Source organism: Ovis canadensis, chromosome 1, assembly GCF_042477335.2.
Source record: "Ovis canadensis isolate MfBH-ARS-UI-01 breed Bighorn chromosome 1, ARS-UI_OviCan_v2, whole genome shotgun sequence".
Classification (NCBI taxonomy): Eukaryota; Metazoa; Chordata; class Mammalia; order Artiodactyla; family Bovidae; genus Ovis; species Ovis canadensis.
In genome coordinates, this window is record NC_091245.1 from 202,533,582 (window position 1) to 202,547,944 (window position 14,363).

Sequence of the window (14,363 nt, forward strand, 5' to 3'; positions counted from 1 at the left end):
AAGCAGATATGGTGGGAGGCAAAGATGCTCGGACTAGGAGAGGGACAGTGAAGTCACCAGGAGGTAGCTCTTGGCAGTTACAGGAGTGGAAATGTTTCCCCTTTGCCCAAATTTGTCTCTGGGTTCCTGCTCAGCTACCTCACCTTCTGTTTTGGGATGGTGGGAGGATTCCCTGGAGAATATTCATTCCCAGCCTGGGCTTCTTGATGCAAAGTCAATGTCAAAGATATTACTGGATATGGATGCCTACTGAACTGGGAATAGATGGAGATCATTTTTCCATCCTGTTTTGTTAATGCATCTCTATTTAGTACAGTGCTGCTAAGAATTTGAACTACTAATTTGGATGGTGGAAGAAGGTGTTCTTTCTATAAACTGGGAGGTTTTTGGATCCTTGTTTGTGTCCCATCTCTTCACATTGAACCTATATTTTTGTGAGAGTCTTCAGGCTCTGAGAGCCACAGTAAGTCTCCCTTGAGATGGGATTGGTGCTGACAGCGATGCTTTCCTTTCAATTACTCAAGAAACCAGCTCTCCTCAGATCCTAAATCAACCCCTGTTTCAAGAGCAGGTCCTGAAAGATAGCTCCCTAACTATTTAAAGAAGGGAAGTCAAAGAACCTTCTTGAATGATCTATCCTGTGAGGACTCATGTGAGTCAGTTCTTTAGATGCCTTTTGTGTGGGTATTTTGTGCCATCCCCTGTGCTGGGGCCCTTGGAGGAAGCCAAGAAGAATCATACAGAGTTTCTTCCTCGACAGTCTAGCAGGAGACTAAGCCCATGTTTATAAATAACCTTTATACTCTCCAGTTCACACCATGGAACCACCACAGATAACACAGGCCATGAGGGTTCAAAGGGAAATAAGAAAGGGAAGCTGCAGGTTCTAGGTTTCCCTTGAATGAGAGGAAAAATTACTTTGAAATTTTGGGATATTTCAGGTGTAGAGAATGACAATAGCCAGGTGAGGCAGTGAGAAAGCACAGAGAATTCAAGGAATCCTAGAGAAGAACCCAGTTCACTGAGATGCGTAGAGCCTGTGGAAGGGATGAGTAGGGGGCTGAAGAGGTTGGTTAGCGCTAGATGGGGAAGACTACACATCACACAGAGGCAGTAACTCCACATCCGAAACTTTGACTACTTGGATGAAACAAGCCAAATACTCCAAAAGTACCACAATTTACCCAGTATAATACAGACAACTGCAATTGCATTCATAATTTTAAAAACTTTCAATAACAAAATCTCCAGTTCCAGATGGTTTCACTGAAGATTTCCTTCCAACATTTAAAGAAGAGTTAACACCAATTTTCACATCTACTAGAAAACAGAAGAGAACAAAACCGTCTTCAATTCATTTTATAAAGATAGTATCATTCTGATACTGAAATGACAAACACAGTACAAATAAAGATAACTAAAGATTAACACTCCCCACATGCATGCCAGGTTGCTTTAGTCATGCCCAACTATTTGTGACCCTATGCACTGTAGCCCACCAGGCTCCTCTGTCCATGGGATTTTCTGGGCAATAATACTGGAGTGGGTTGCCATGCCCTCCTCCAGGGGATCTGCCCTAACCAGGGACAGAACCCAGGTCTCCTGCATGATTGTATCAGTAAATACAGAAAAAGCATTTGGTAGTTAGTAAGATTTTTAAAAGATAAGTGACCAACCAGGAAGAAAATATCTGCAAGTCACATATCTGTCAAAGAATACCTAGAATATATGTAGATACCTCAAAACTCAACAGTTAAAAAACAAGCAACCTAATTTGTAATCAGTAAAGGCAAGAAGCAACATTTTATCAAAGAATATGTACAGATGACAAGTGAAAACACAGAAAGATAATTCAACATCATTAGAGATCAGGGAAATGCAAGTTAAAAGCACATGAGCTATCACTCTACACCTATCAGAGTGGCTGAAATGACAAAAATTAGCAACCACACAAAGTGCTAGCATGTATGTATGAAACTGGTTCCCTCATACGTCACTGGTGGGAATGTAAAATGGTATCAGCTCTCTGGAAAATAGTTTGGTTGTATTTTAAAAAAGGAGTAAATATACAAGACCAAGCAACCCAGCAGTCTCACTCCTGACTATTTAACCCGGAGAGATAAAGATTTATACTCACACAAAATTCTGTCCATGATTGGTTTATAGCAAATGTTTACAACTTCCATAAACTGAAAACAACTCAAATGTCTTTCAATGGGAGGATAGACTGTGGTACATTCATGCATGAAATACTACTCAGCAATGGAAAGGAATTAACTTGATACACACAACCTGGATGAATCTTCTGGTAGAATTATCTTGATAGGAAAAGGTGAATTCCAAAGAGTTACATACGGTTTTTATTTTATTATTTTTAAAAGTTTTCATTGGAGGGTAGTTGCTTTACACTGCTGTGTCAGTTTCTGCTGTACAGCAAAGTGAATCAGCCATATGTGTACATCTATCCCCTCTTGTTTTGCTTTCCTTCCCATTTAGGTCACCACAGAGTACTGAGTAGAGTCCTCTGTGCTATATAGCAGGTTCTCATCAGTTATTTATTTTGTGCATAGCAGTGTATATATTCGTCAGTCCCAACCTCCCAGTTCATCCTATGCCCCCACCTTCCTCCTTGGTATCCATACATCTGTTCCCTACACCTAACTGACAAGATTTTAGAAATGGAGAACAGAATGGTTGTTAACAGGGATTAAGGGGGGCGGGGTGGCTGGGGATGGATTTGTCTATAAGTGTGCAACATGAGAGATCCTGGCAGAGATGGAAATATTCTCCTTCTTGACTTATTAACATCAATGTTTGTGTGTGTGTGTTCAGTTGTTTAGTCGTGTCCAACTCTTTGCGACTCCATGGACTGTAGCCTGCCAGGCTCCTCCGTCCGTGGGATTTTCCAGGCAAGAATACTGGAATGAGTTGCCATTTCCTTCTCCAGGAAATCATCCAGACCCAAGGATCGAACACGTGTCTCCTGTATTAGCAGGTGGATTCTTTACTGCTGAGCCAATGGGGAAACCTATTAACATCAATATATTCATTGTGATATGTACCATAGTTTTGCAAGATGTTAACACTGAGGGGGAAGGACAGACAGGCTCTTTCTGCATTATTTCTTATAACTACATATGAATCTATGAGTAGCTAAACATAAATTCTTAATTAAAAAGAGTAGTTCAGAGGAGACTCAAACTTGGATGCTGATAGTGCTGATGGGGTTTGTTTTAGGGGAGGGGATGGACTGAGGTTGTTCGTGTGACTCCGCTGGTTCAGCATCTATATTGTTTGCTCCCTTGCTTGATAAAGAGAACGGTGAAGGACTTCTCCACTTAGTGTCCACTACTGACTTGGAGTATTATCCTGTTTTCATCTACTTCAGTGACTATTGGAGGCAAATCAAAGACACATTCATGAGAGCCTTTGAGGGGCCAAACCGGCTTCACATTGGTCTCAGTGTTCAAACTTGAAGAAGTCACACAAAGAAATTTTCTAAAATTCTCCAAGCCAGTAAAGAGGTGGTAGTGGAGGCAGAAGGGGCATGAATTCTATATGTTTGCCTTATGTATGAGCAATTATATATGAGCTTACTGATTTGATTGGTAAGCCAATCAAATTAATAGAAAGAACAAGAAGTGAGGGAATACCGGCTTCTAGAGCGATTAGGAGGTCTTCCTCTCCCCTCTCCTTCAGAGCCATGTCCACACCCGCATGCACGCTCCACCCTCAAGGACGAATCAAGGTCAAAAGTTAGGGCATTATGGAGGCCTGTTGCAGGAGCCTGTTAGGGAGCTGTTGCAGGGTCAAGCTGATGGCTTGGATGTTCTATCCTTGCTGCTTGGGAGGGGGTCCACTTGGAAGGTGACTGCTCTGGGAAGGCCTGGGGGAGGAAGGCTCAGCGGGAATTGTCGTGCTTTCAGCCTGTAGATGGGGTGTGAGAAGGCCGGAGGAGTGGTCCAGCTCAATGGCAACTAACAGGGGTCCAGGGCTCGGGCTTGTGGCAATAACCTGCTGTCCTGCCTGACTTTGCTGTTGTATGGCACCCCCAGGAAGAGGCCAGGGCAGCTGGTTTGGATCTTGGATCAGAATTCCAGATCTGAGAGAGAGAGAGAGAGAGAGAGGAGGGGGAGAGGAAAGGAGGAAAGAGAGACACACAGAGAGAGGTGGCGGGGAGGAGAGGAGGGGAGAGAGAGGGGCAAACAAGGGAACAGAATATGGCCCTTTTCCCCTTTCTCTTTCTTTCCTCGTGCCTCTCACTGTCCCTTTCTCTTCCTGACCTTAATCCCCTTTACTTGCTTTTGTTGTTGTTCTCGTTTTCATTTTATGGTTTACTTGTCTAGTTCTATTTTAGTTTGGTCTCCTTTGTGTGGTTGGTTTGGTTTTGGTTTTGAGTGAATTATAGCAGGTTCTCCAAGTCTGTGCCAAGCCTTTATAATGGCCTCCACGATGTGTCCCCAACCTCCACTCCCTCCTACCTCCCCGCTGGCCCTCCAGTGCAGCCACAGCTGACTCCTTACTATTCCTTGTGCATGCTAGGAAGGTACTCTGTCAGAGTGCCAGCACTTGCTTTCCTTTTTCTGTTGTTGAACCCCTACCCCCAACTTCAGGCTTCCCAGGTGGTGCTCATGGTACAGAACCTGCCTGCCAATGCAGGAGACTTTATAAAAGACACAGATTCGATCCCTGGGTTGGGAAGATCTCCTGGAGGAGGGCATGGCAACCCACTCTAGTCTTCTTGCTTGGAGAATCCCATGGACAGAGGAGCCTGGCGGGCTATGGTCCATAGGGTTGCAAAGAATTGGGCACAACTAAAGGCGGCTCAGATGGTAAAGCGTCTGCCTACAATGCAGAAGACCCGGGTTCAATCCCTGGGTCAGGAAGATCCCCTGGAGAAGGACATGGCACCCCACTCCAGTACTCTTGCCTGGAAAATCCCATGGATGAAGGAGCCTGGTAGGCTACTGTCCATGGGGTTGCAAAGAGTCGGACACGACTGAGCGACTTCACTTTCACTTTCACAGCAACTGAACTGAACCCCCAACTCCATATATCTTCATGGCTTATTTGTTCACCTCCTCAGGTCTTGACTTGAACACAACATTTCAAGGAGATGGTTACCGAATACCAATCAACACTTTTTTATCTTTTACTTTCTTTCTTTAAAGCTTGTATAAATCTCTAACATATTCTGTGTTTTGCTTTTAGCTCAGTTACTTTCTGAGTGCCTCAATTAGAATGGAAGTTTTAGGAAGGCAGAGCTTTTGTTCATTTTGATCACTACTGAACACACCTCCAAGAGAGTGTGGTCCATACATTTCTGATCAATGAATGATGGGAATAAGGGAGAGAATGAAATTCTTTCTGGTGCTCAGAAGACATATGCATTCATATATATTTTTTTAATTAAATAGATCATTAATTAATTTAATACTTTGTTCTTGTTCAGTCACTACATCATGTCCAACTCTTTGTGACCCCATGGACCGTAGCACAACAGGTTTCCCTGTACTTCACCATCTCCTGAAGTTTGCTTTAACTCATGTCCATTGAGTCAGTGATACCATCCAACCATCTTATCCTCTGTCTCCCCTTCTCCTCCTGCCCTCAATCTTTCCCAGCATCAGGGTCTTTTCAAATGAGCCAACTGTTCACATCAAGTGGCCAGAGTTGTGGAGCTTCAGCTTCGGCAACAGTCCTTCCAATGAATATTCAGAGTTGATTCCCTTTAAGATTAACTGGTTTGATCTCCCTGTAGTCCAAGAGACTCTCAAGAGTCTTCTCTAGCACCACAATTCAAAAGCATCAATATTTTTAAAACAAATTAGTTTATTTATTTATTTATTAAACATCTGCAACCTTGAAAAGAACCTTGGACTGGAGACTGAAGAGTTGGTGACAGTTCTGTCATCTTTCAAACAGATTTGATGGGGAAGAAGCTTTTCATTTCCCTGCCTTGGTATCCGTTCTTATAAAATAGGTATAATATTCCCTTTGTACCTTACAGGATTATCATGAGAATCAAATAGATTATTGGACAAGGGCAAAAACTAAAAGGCAAATCACACATACACTCAAACTTCTACAGGGATAAAAGAGTTATATTAATGTTTAGTTATCACACATGAAAGAATTCAAAATGTGATCTTCCTTATCCTAATGGTGATGGAGGCACATACTACGACAAGAGAGCTGGGTATTCTGGAGGACTTAATCTTCACGTGATACTGTGAGGCTGTTTGAGGAACTTATCTTACGAAACCCAAGTGTTATTTGGGAGCTTATCAGGAATGTTTTATGAGAGGAAAGGAGAGCAGAGCCTGGCTGTGTCATGGAATATTCCTTCCTTTCTTCCATTACCCCAAGCCCTGTGCTGTTGCATTTCTTGCTGTGTATTATTGACAGAGGAAATGCTGATTCATGGGTCTGAGTTACAGGAAACTTTGTTTCCTGGTGAAGAAACAAGCCTGGCGGAGCTGCCAGCACCCTCCTCTGCCAATTTCTGCCACAGGCCCTTCTCCCAGGCCTGCACCGGACTGACGGACAAGGGACAGAGCCAATTTGTGCTTAAGCAATGAAGTCACTTTCCCTTGCCAGTGAGGTTAGCACCATGCCTCTCTAGACCCTTCAGCTCTGACCCCAGGATACCTTTCCAGTTCAGCTCCCTCACTCCCTCCTCACATGCTGAACTGTGGCCACACATGACTACTCCAGGTGCTTTGCAAACACCATGTATTTTCCAGTCTCAGTGCTTTGGCTCAGGATGTGCCCTGCCTGGAATGGCCCCGACCCAGTGTCGGCTCACTGAAATCCTACCCATGCTTCTATCCCGCTCAATGGTGACCTGCAATGTGACACCTGCTGGCTTTCTTTGTCTTTGTTTTTATTCTTCTTAGTAGGATATTTTCTAATATGCAGGTAAGTGGACAGAGCTGTGTGGTGACACTCTGTGTACCCATCTCCCAGCTTCAACAGTGACCTGATTTCTTTTAAATAGTACTTGATCTCTCCGTCTTTGAGCTCTTTTAGTAGATCTTGTGTTCTGTGCTTAACCCATATTTGCTGAATTGAAGGAAAAGAAAATGAATCTGTGGACTTAGAATGCTCTGTTTAACCAACTACCACAAAGGGGAAACTGAGGCCCAGAGAAGTGAAGTGAGTCACTCAATGTCATAAAATAGGGAGCAGCAAGCTGAGGCCAGAGTCTTCTGAAGGACCTCATAGCCTAATTGGAAGATGTACATACTACCGTATCTCAAGTAGCATAACAAGTACACGCTACAGGATCTTGGGCACTATAGGAGTTCAGGTTAAGTGACTAGTAAGTATGTGTTGAATGAATAAATTAGTCTTCTATCCAATTGATTAATAAGATGACCTCTTAAGCTTTGCATGGAGCAGCCCCTCTCCATGCTATAATCTGATGTCAGCATGCTGAAGGTAATGGAAATATCTGTCTTAAATGGAGAGAAGAGCAGTCTAATTCTAAAGAACATTAAGAATCTGTGAAAAGTTTAAATTATAAGTATTCTAAAGCACATTCTGTATTATTACTACACGGATTAGAGAGTAGGCACTCTGTGTCTGAGGAAACTAAATGATCCTCGGTTAGCTTGGACTAGAAAGGAGGAAGAGAAATTAAGAGAGTCTTAAGTTTTGTGACTTGGAGTACTTGTGCCTTTGGTAATTTGAGAGAAAGGCAGGAAGAGAAAGTGTGGAAAGATAAAGCAAGAAGTAAAAAGCCAATTGGGGAATAATGGCACTATTTCATCTTGATCCAGACTGAGCTCAAACCTGGATTTTGGAAGAACAGCAAGAGTTCATCTGGATGTGCTGCTGAGGCACCCTGATTTTACCATGTCAAAATGGAAGGAAGCATCTGGTCATCAGCCAAGAAGCCACTGGGGTGGAAAATAGAAAATGTGTATGGATTTTCCTCATAAAATTAAATTAAAACACAATTTGAGATCCTTTCCTTGAAAATAATCTTTTGAATCAAATTCTTTCTAAAGGTCATGTATAATCAGTGCATAATTCCTGCCTTTCCTCCTTGGTAAGGCAAACTGGGGGCGGGGGAAGGACAGAGGAGCCTGGTGGGCTACAGTCCATGGGGTCTCAAAGAGGTGGACACGACAGAGCAACTAACAAGCAACACAAGGTTACTGGGGTCCAGTGAGTGTTGGAGCTGGTGGGGATGGGTCATAGCTGTTGAGAGCTAGTAAAGTAATGCTCAAAATTCTCCAAGCCAGGCTTCAACAATATGTGAACTGTGAACTTCCAAATGTTTAAGCTTGTTTTAGAAAAGGAAGAGGAACCAGAGATCAAATTGCCAACATCCGTTGGATCATTGAAAAAGCAAGAGAGTTCCAGAAAAACATCTATTTCTGCTTCATTGACTATGCCAAAGCCTTTGACTGTGTGGAAAATTCTGAAAGAGACGGGCATACCAAACCACCTGACCTGCCTCTTGAGAAACCTGTATGCTGGTCAGGAACAAACAGTTAGAACTGGACATGGAACAACAGACTGGTTCCAAATAGGAAAAGGAGTACGTCAAGGCTGTATACTGCCACACTGCTTATTTAACTTATATGCAGAGTACATCACGAGAAACGCTGGGCTGGAGGAAGCACAAGCTGGAATCAAGATTGCCGGGAGAAATATCAATAGCCTCAGATATGCAGATGACACCACCCTTATGGCAGAAAACGAAGAAGAACTAAAGAGCCTCTTGATGAAAGTGAAAGAGGAGAGTGAAAAAGTTGGCTTAAAACTCAGCATTCAGAAAACGAAGATCATGGCATCTGGTCCCATCACTTCATGGCAAATAGATGGGGAAACAGCAGAAACAGTGTCAGACTTTATTTTGGGGGGCTCCAAAATTACTGCAGATGGTGACTGCGGCCATGAAATTAAAAGATGCTTACTCCTGAGAAGAAAAGTTATGATCAATCTAGACATTATATTAAAAAGCAGAGACATTACTTTGCCAACAAATGTCCATCTAGTCAAGGCTATGGTTTTTCCAGTACTCATGTATGGATGTGAGAGTTGGACTATAAAGAAAGCTGAGCACCGAAGAATTGATGCTTCTAAACTGTGGTGTTGGAGAAGACTCTTGAGAGTCCCTTGGACTGCAAGGAGATCCAACCAGTCCATTCTAAAGGAGATCAGTCCTGGGTGTTCTTTGGAAGGACTGATGCTAAAGCTGAAACTCCAGTACTTTGGCCACCTCATGCGAAGAGTTGACTCATTGGAAAAGACCCTGATGCTGGGAGGGATTGGGGGCAGGAGGAGAAGGGGACGACAGAGGATGAGATGGCTGGATGGCATCACTGACTCGATGGACATGAGTTTGAGTAAAGTCCGGGAGTTGGTGATGGACAGGGAGGCCTGGCGTGGTGCAGTCCATGAGGTCGCAAAGAGTCGGACACGACTCAGTGACTGAACTGAGGGGAGAGAACTGTAGGGGGCTCTGACCAGGCACCTAGCAGGCACTCCTTCTGCACTGTCTCGTTGGCGCATGAAAACGGTGGCAGTCACACCATCGCCTAGGTCCCAGGGAGGTTCTAAAGGTCACCCAAGTTAGAGAAGGTCATTTGCAGGCTGTGAAGTGCCTCACAAAGGTCATGACATCTGCATATATGAGACGCACAGGAGTAGTCATCTGATGTCCGTGAAGATGTCACCCAGAGGCAAGAGGGGAGGAGAAGGAGATGAGATAAAGAAGACTTGTTAGCATCCTGGGCTCACAGTTTCACCACAGTGTGAGCTAGAGACCGGGTGAGAACGTAGGAGGGAATTCTCAAATCGTGTCCCTTTTCTGTGTTTGTCTCTCTCTGCTGGTGTCCCTGTGCCTGCATGTGCATCCGTGTTCAGCTGTCTGGCTCCTTGCAATCCTATGGACTGTAGCCTGCCAGGCTTCTCTGTTCATGAGATTCTCCAGGCAAGAAGATTGGGGTGGGTTGCCATTTCTTCCTCCAGGGGACCTTTTTGACCCAGAGGTCAAATGTGCGTCTCCTGCCATCTCCTGCAGTGGCAGCAGATTCCTTACCACTGAGTCACCTGAGACACCACCAGCGTCCTTGTGAAGTCTCTTTAAAGGGTTGGCATGAACAGCTTGTGTACCTATTTGAGAAGCAGCAAGTCCAGGGGAGGGTACTCAGGAGGAGGCGCAGTAGTGAGCGATGCTTGCATTCTGTACGTGGTCTGGAATTGTGGAGAAGGGAAAATGGATAGAATTTATGGATTCTGTAGGGAGGAATGTGGATTTTAGGTTTAATGGACAAATGAATGGGGTGTTTTCCCACTTGGGCCATGAAAATCCATTCAAGTACAAGCAGGAACAAAACCACTGCTCAAAAGAGACCCATGATAGTCACCAAAGATAGGATTCCACAAAAGCAGGTGATGGTTTGTCCTCTAAAATTCATGAGAATACACTTCCTTGCAAATAAAAATGTCCCTCCTTCCATTCCACCACACACATGCTCATACACCTGCTTTATTTGTTTAATGAGTCTTTTTTCAGGGGATATAAAAGTGTGAAAAGTGAAAGTGTTAGTCATTCAGTCGTGTCCAGCTCTTTGGGACCCCATGGACTGTAGCCTGCCAGGCTCCTCTGTCCATGGAATTCTCCAGACAAGAATGCTGGAATGGATAGCCATTCCTTTCTCCAAGGAATCTTCCTTTCTCCTCACCCAGGAATTGAACCCGGGTCTCCTGCATTGCAGGCAAATTCTTTAGCGTCTGAGCCATCAGGGAAGCCCAAAGGTAAGTGTGCCCAGAACTAAGTAACAAATAACCATGACAATCTCCAGATGTGGCCGTTGGAACAGCTGATCTGAATCGAACACCACCAAGGAGCAGGGCGCTTGAGATATGCAACTGGAACGGAATCCAAGCCCTCAAAATGCCAAGGCCTTAGCAAACTCCCCTGGTTTAGAGCCCTCACAGAGAAGGAAAGGCAGGGCTTTCTTTTGACACCTATAAAAATTCTTCTTCTTCCACACCCTTTTTGCTAAGAGACAACAGCCTTTCCAAGTCCAGCGCATTCATGGGGTGGCGCTAAGGGCACCGTCCTGTAGAGCCTGGAAGATTTCCATTACAGAGCTCAGGTGAAGGTCTCGGAGCCCTGGGGGCTTGCATCACCCAGAGGGAGCTGGCAGGAAGAAAATGCTTTGGCTGTGCTGAGCAGATCTCATTAGCAGCAGGGTTAATCCTGAGGTTAATGTATATTCGTTAGACTTTTTTGTTTCCTGGTGTCTTGTTTCCATTCCTAAGTGGAGAGTTGTTTCATAGCCTTTGGCACAGGTTTAGCTGCATTCTCACTGAGACTTAAGGGCAGTATGTGTGTGGAGGAAAACTTCTGAGGTCTTCTGGTAAAAGGACCATATCTGAGAGTTCAGGTTAGGTGATCAGTTTCAGAGAAGGTGCGGAAAGAATGAAGAGTCTGCTGCGGTGTGTCTGAGAGCTAGTGAATAAGACACTCTCAGGGGATATAGCCCTGTTGTAGCAATGGTTAATTTCAACTGTGTAGACAGCCTCCCTGTGGCCGACCTCAAACTACTGACATGGTCACTGACCGTGGAGCTGGGAAGAGATGTGAAGAATCAGCTTTGTGCCTCGGCGGGAGCCAACCCAGCATACCACCTGCCAGCAGTTAGAAAAGACATGGTAGAACTCGCTCAGAGGAGCAGGATGGTGGAGCCCAGGGATTGGAGAAGGCAGGTAGGTAGGCGTGGGTGCCGGCAATCCTGGCAGTGCACGAGAACAGGCAGGAGGTGACAGGCTGGGGGACAGTCGGCACCAAGCCAGCAGTAATGGGTGGTCGTCCAAAGAAAACAGCTACTGCTCACTGAGCAAAACTGTGGAGGAAATTCTCTGCATTGTCATTAATTCTCATAGCATCTCTGTCAGGGTATTTTTATTCCCATTTTACAGATGAGGAAATTGAGGCCCAGAAAGATAAAATGGCTGGTCCTGTGAGACATGGTGAAGTGGGAATTCAAATCTGAAGTTAGTTTCCACTACAGTCTCAGGCCAGGGGAGGCTGGGAGCAAAGCCTGCTCTTAAATATGCCAGTCAGGACATGTGGCTGTTGGTGGCCGATTCTGATTCCAGGGATGGCGGAGAATTTTGTAGGAATGAGGGCACTAGTGGGTTATGCGATCAGGGATGAGTCATTGGACCTAGAGTGCAAGAGCAGAGAGGGATGAACTTGCTGCTGGGTCACAGTAAAGGCCCTCAGCCCTCAAGTGGGATTGATGATTATTAAGTTGGGAACTCTCTGAATCATCTGATCAGGGTATCCATCACTAAGTCCTTCCTGTGGCGGCTGGAACTTCTGAAGAAGGATCCTATGTAGGATGACTATGGGTACCTGTGTTTTATATCAATAGGATGTCTACAGACCTTTAAAACTATACTACAGTCTATGCAAGCTGACTTGAAAATGCAAATATGTGTTTAATTAATTACTTAGGACCCTAACCGATTCAGGGCTTCCCTGTGGCTCAGAGGTCAAAGCGTCTGCCCGCAATGTGGGAGACCCGGGTTCGATCCCTGGGTCGGGAAGATCCCCTGGGGAAGGAAATGGCACCCCACTCCAGTACTCTTGCCTGGAGAATCCCATGGAGGGAGGAGCCTGGTAGGCTACAGTCCATGGGGTCACAAAAAGTCGGACACAACTGAGTGACTTCATTTTCACTTTCTAACCAATTCAAAGACAGAGTTGGGCCTGTTACATAACTGTGCACCATGTAAGGCACAGAGGCTGGATGAGCTGCGTGGTCCCTTTGCGGATGCAGACCCAGTGAGTGGGGTATTGAAGAGGAACGCAGCAAAGTGTCCGGGAACTGGCGAGAAATGAAAGCCTAAGGATGAGATCCAGGAGGAGAGGGAAGAAGCCCACTCTCCAGGTGGCGGATCAAGGAGACCTAGTTCTGGGAAGAGCTTGAAAGGCCTCCAGGGACTCCATGTGGGGCTGGCTCGAAAGGGAAGCCTGGGTGGGAATAAGCTGCTGAGAAATCAGATTTAACTTCACCGGTAATTCTTATCTGAAGATAGTTTATGTTCTGAACTTTCTTTCCTGAGTAGGAGACTTTAATAATATCTCTTCACTCAGTATTTGTGTGTGTGTTGAATTGTGGTGGCACAAGATGGAAAATTTGGGTAGTATTGAAAGAAAAACCCATAGGAGATTGATGGTGGGGTTCTGTGATGTGGATGTCCTATCTATGGAGGACTAATCCCCTTTCTCACTCTTGGGTACTAATGGCCAAAGACTGTGCCATTCCACAGACACTTCCATTTGCTACAAGTGCCCTATGAGGTACATTCTATTACTATCCTCATCTTAAGTAACAGACAGGACAGATTACTCTGCTAATAAGTGTTGGGGGTTGCGATTTGAACCTCAGGCACTCTTTAGAGCCCAAGCCTATGTAATTAGGGAAGACCATAGGAGATAGCTTTTCTTTTAGATTGAATATTTGGAATTCCATATCGTGCTGTTTTTGATCCTCTGGGTAATGAGAATGTCCCTAATGTAACCAGATCTTGCTGTCCCAGTGAGCAGACCGAGGCACCAACCTCAGCTGCAAGGTGGTGTCCTGCCTCTTCTGTCATATGGGATGCCAGCAGTGAGGACCTTTTCAGAAACAAAGGTGATGAATGTGTGAGATTTTCAAACCTGCAGACGTGACTTGAATGACTTCCCTTTGGGAAATGGACACTGACTGGCTAGAAACCTTTAGAAAGAGATCACTCATAGGGTGAGCTACTTGAGAGAACCAGCTTGGCTCCCCAGCACATCATGTCGAACAAATGGTGAACAAAGAACTTGTTCTTGTGCAAGACTTCACAGTGGGATGACGTAATAATGTAGCTCTCCCCCATGTACTCTCCACTCAGCAACTCAGCCTCTTGGCACATGGTTGAAATTGTGGACCAGAGCAAATTTTGGCAGAGCAAAATGTGCTGAGGTGGAGAGTCAGCATTTCCCAAATTGTCCGTCCACTGGCTGAGGCAGGTGATTTCAAGAATGTTGCTTACACTTCCCAGGGCCTCTGTTAGGTATGCAAGGTGATTCTTTCCAGTTTTCTTTCTGGACGATTGGGAAGATCTTAACAGTTTTAGCAGAAGTATGCCTTGGTAAGCTTAGAAGGACAAATAAATTATCTGAGGTAGAAAACAGAAGGTTTACTCCGGTAGGAAAAAGAAGGGAGCAGTATGGTGGCTGGTCTGGAGGTCTGGACTGGCTCCCTCTTAGTGGGACAGTGGACAGGTCAAAGGGGACAGTGGGAAAGCACTCCGGACACTTTGCCCAAACCTGGCCCAGGGCCTGGATATCTTTGGAG

At 45.0% G+C, this 14,363-nt stretch overlaps 1 long non-coding RNA gene across 1 annotated transcript; it reads left to right on the forward strand.

Moving 5' to 3' along the window:
* The first annotated feature begins 6,773 nt into the window (after positions 1–6,773).
* On the forward strand, positions 6,774–7,989 carry LOC138430935 (uncharacterized). The gene is made up of 2 exons (XR_011253452.1): positions 6,774–6,921; positions 7,785–7,989. It is a non-coding gene; the product is annotated as an uncharacterized lncRNA (long non-coding RNA).
* The last annotated feature ends 6,374 nt before the right edge of the window (positions 7,990–14,363 follow it).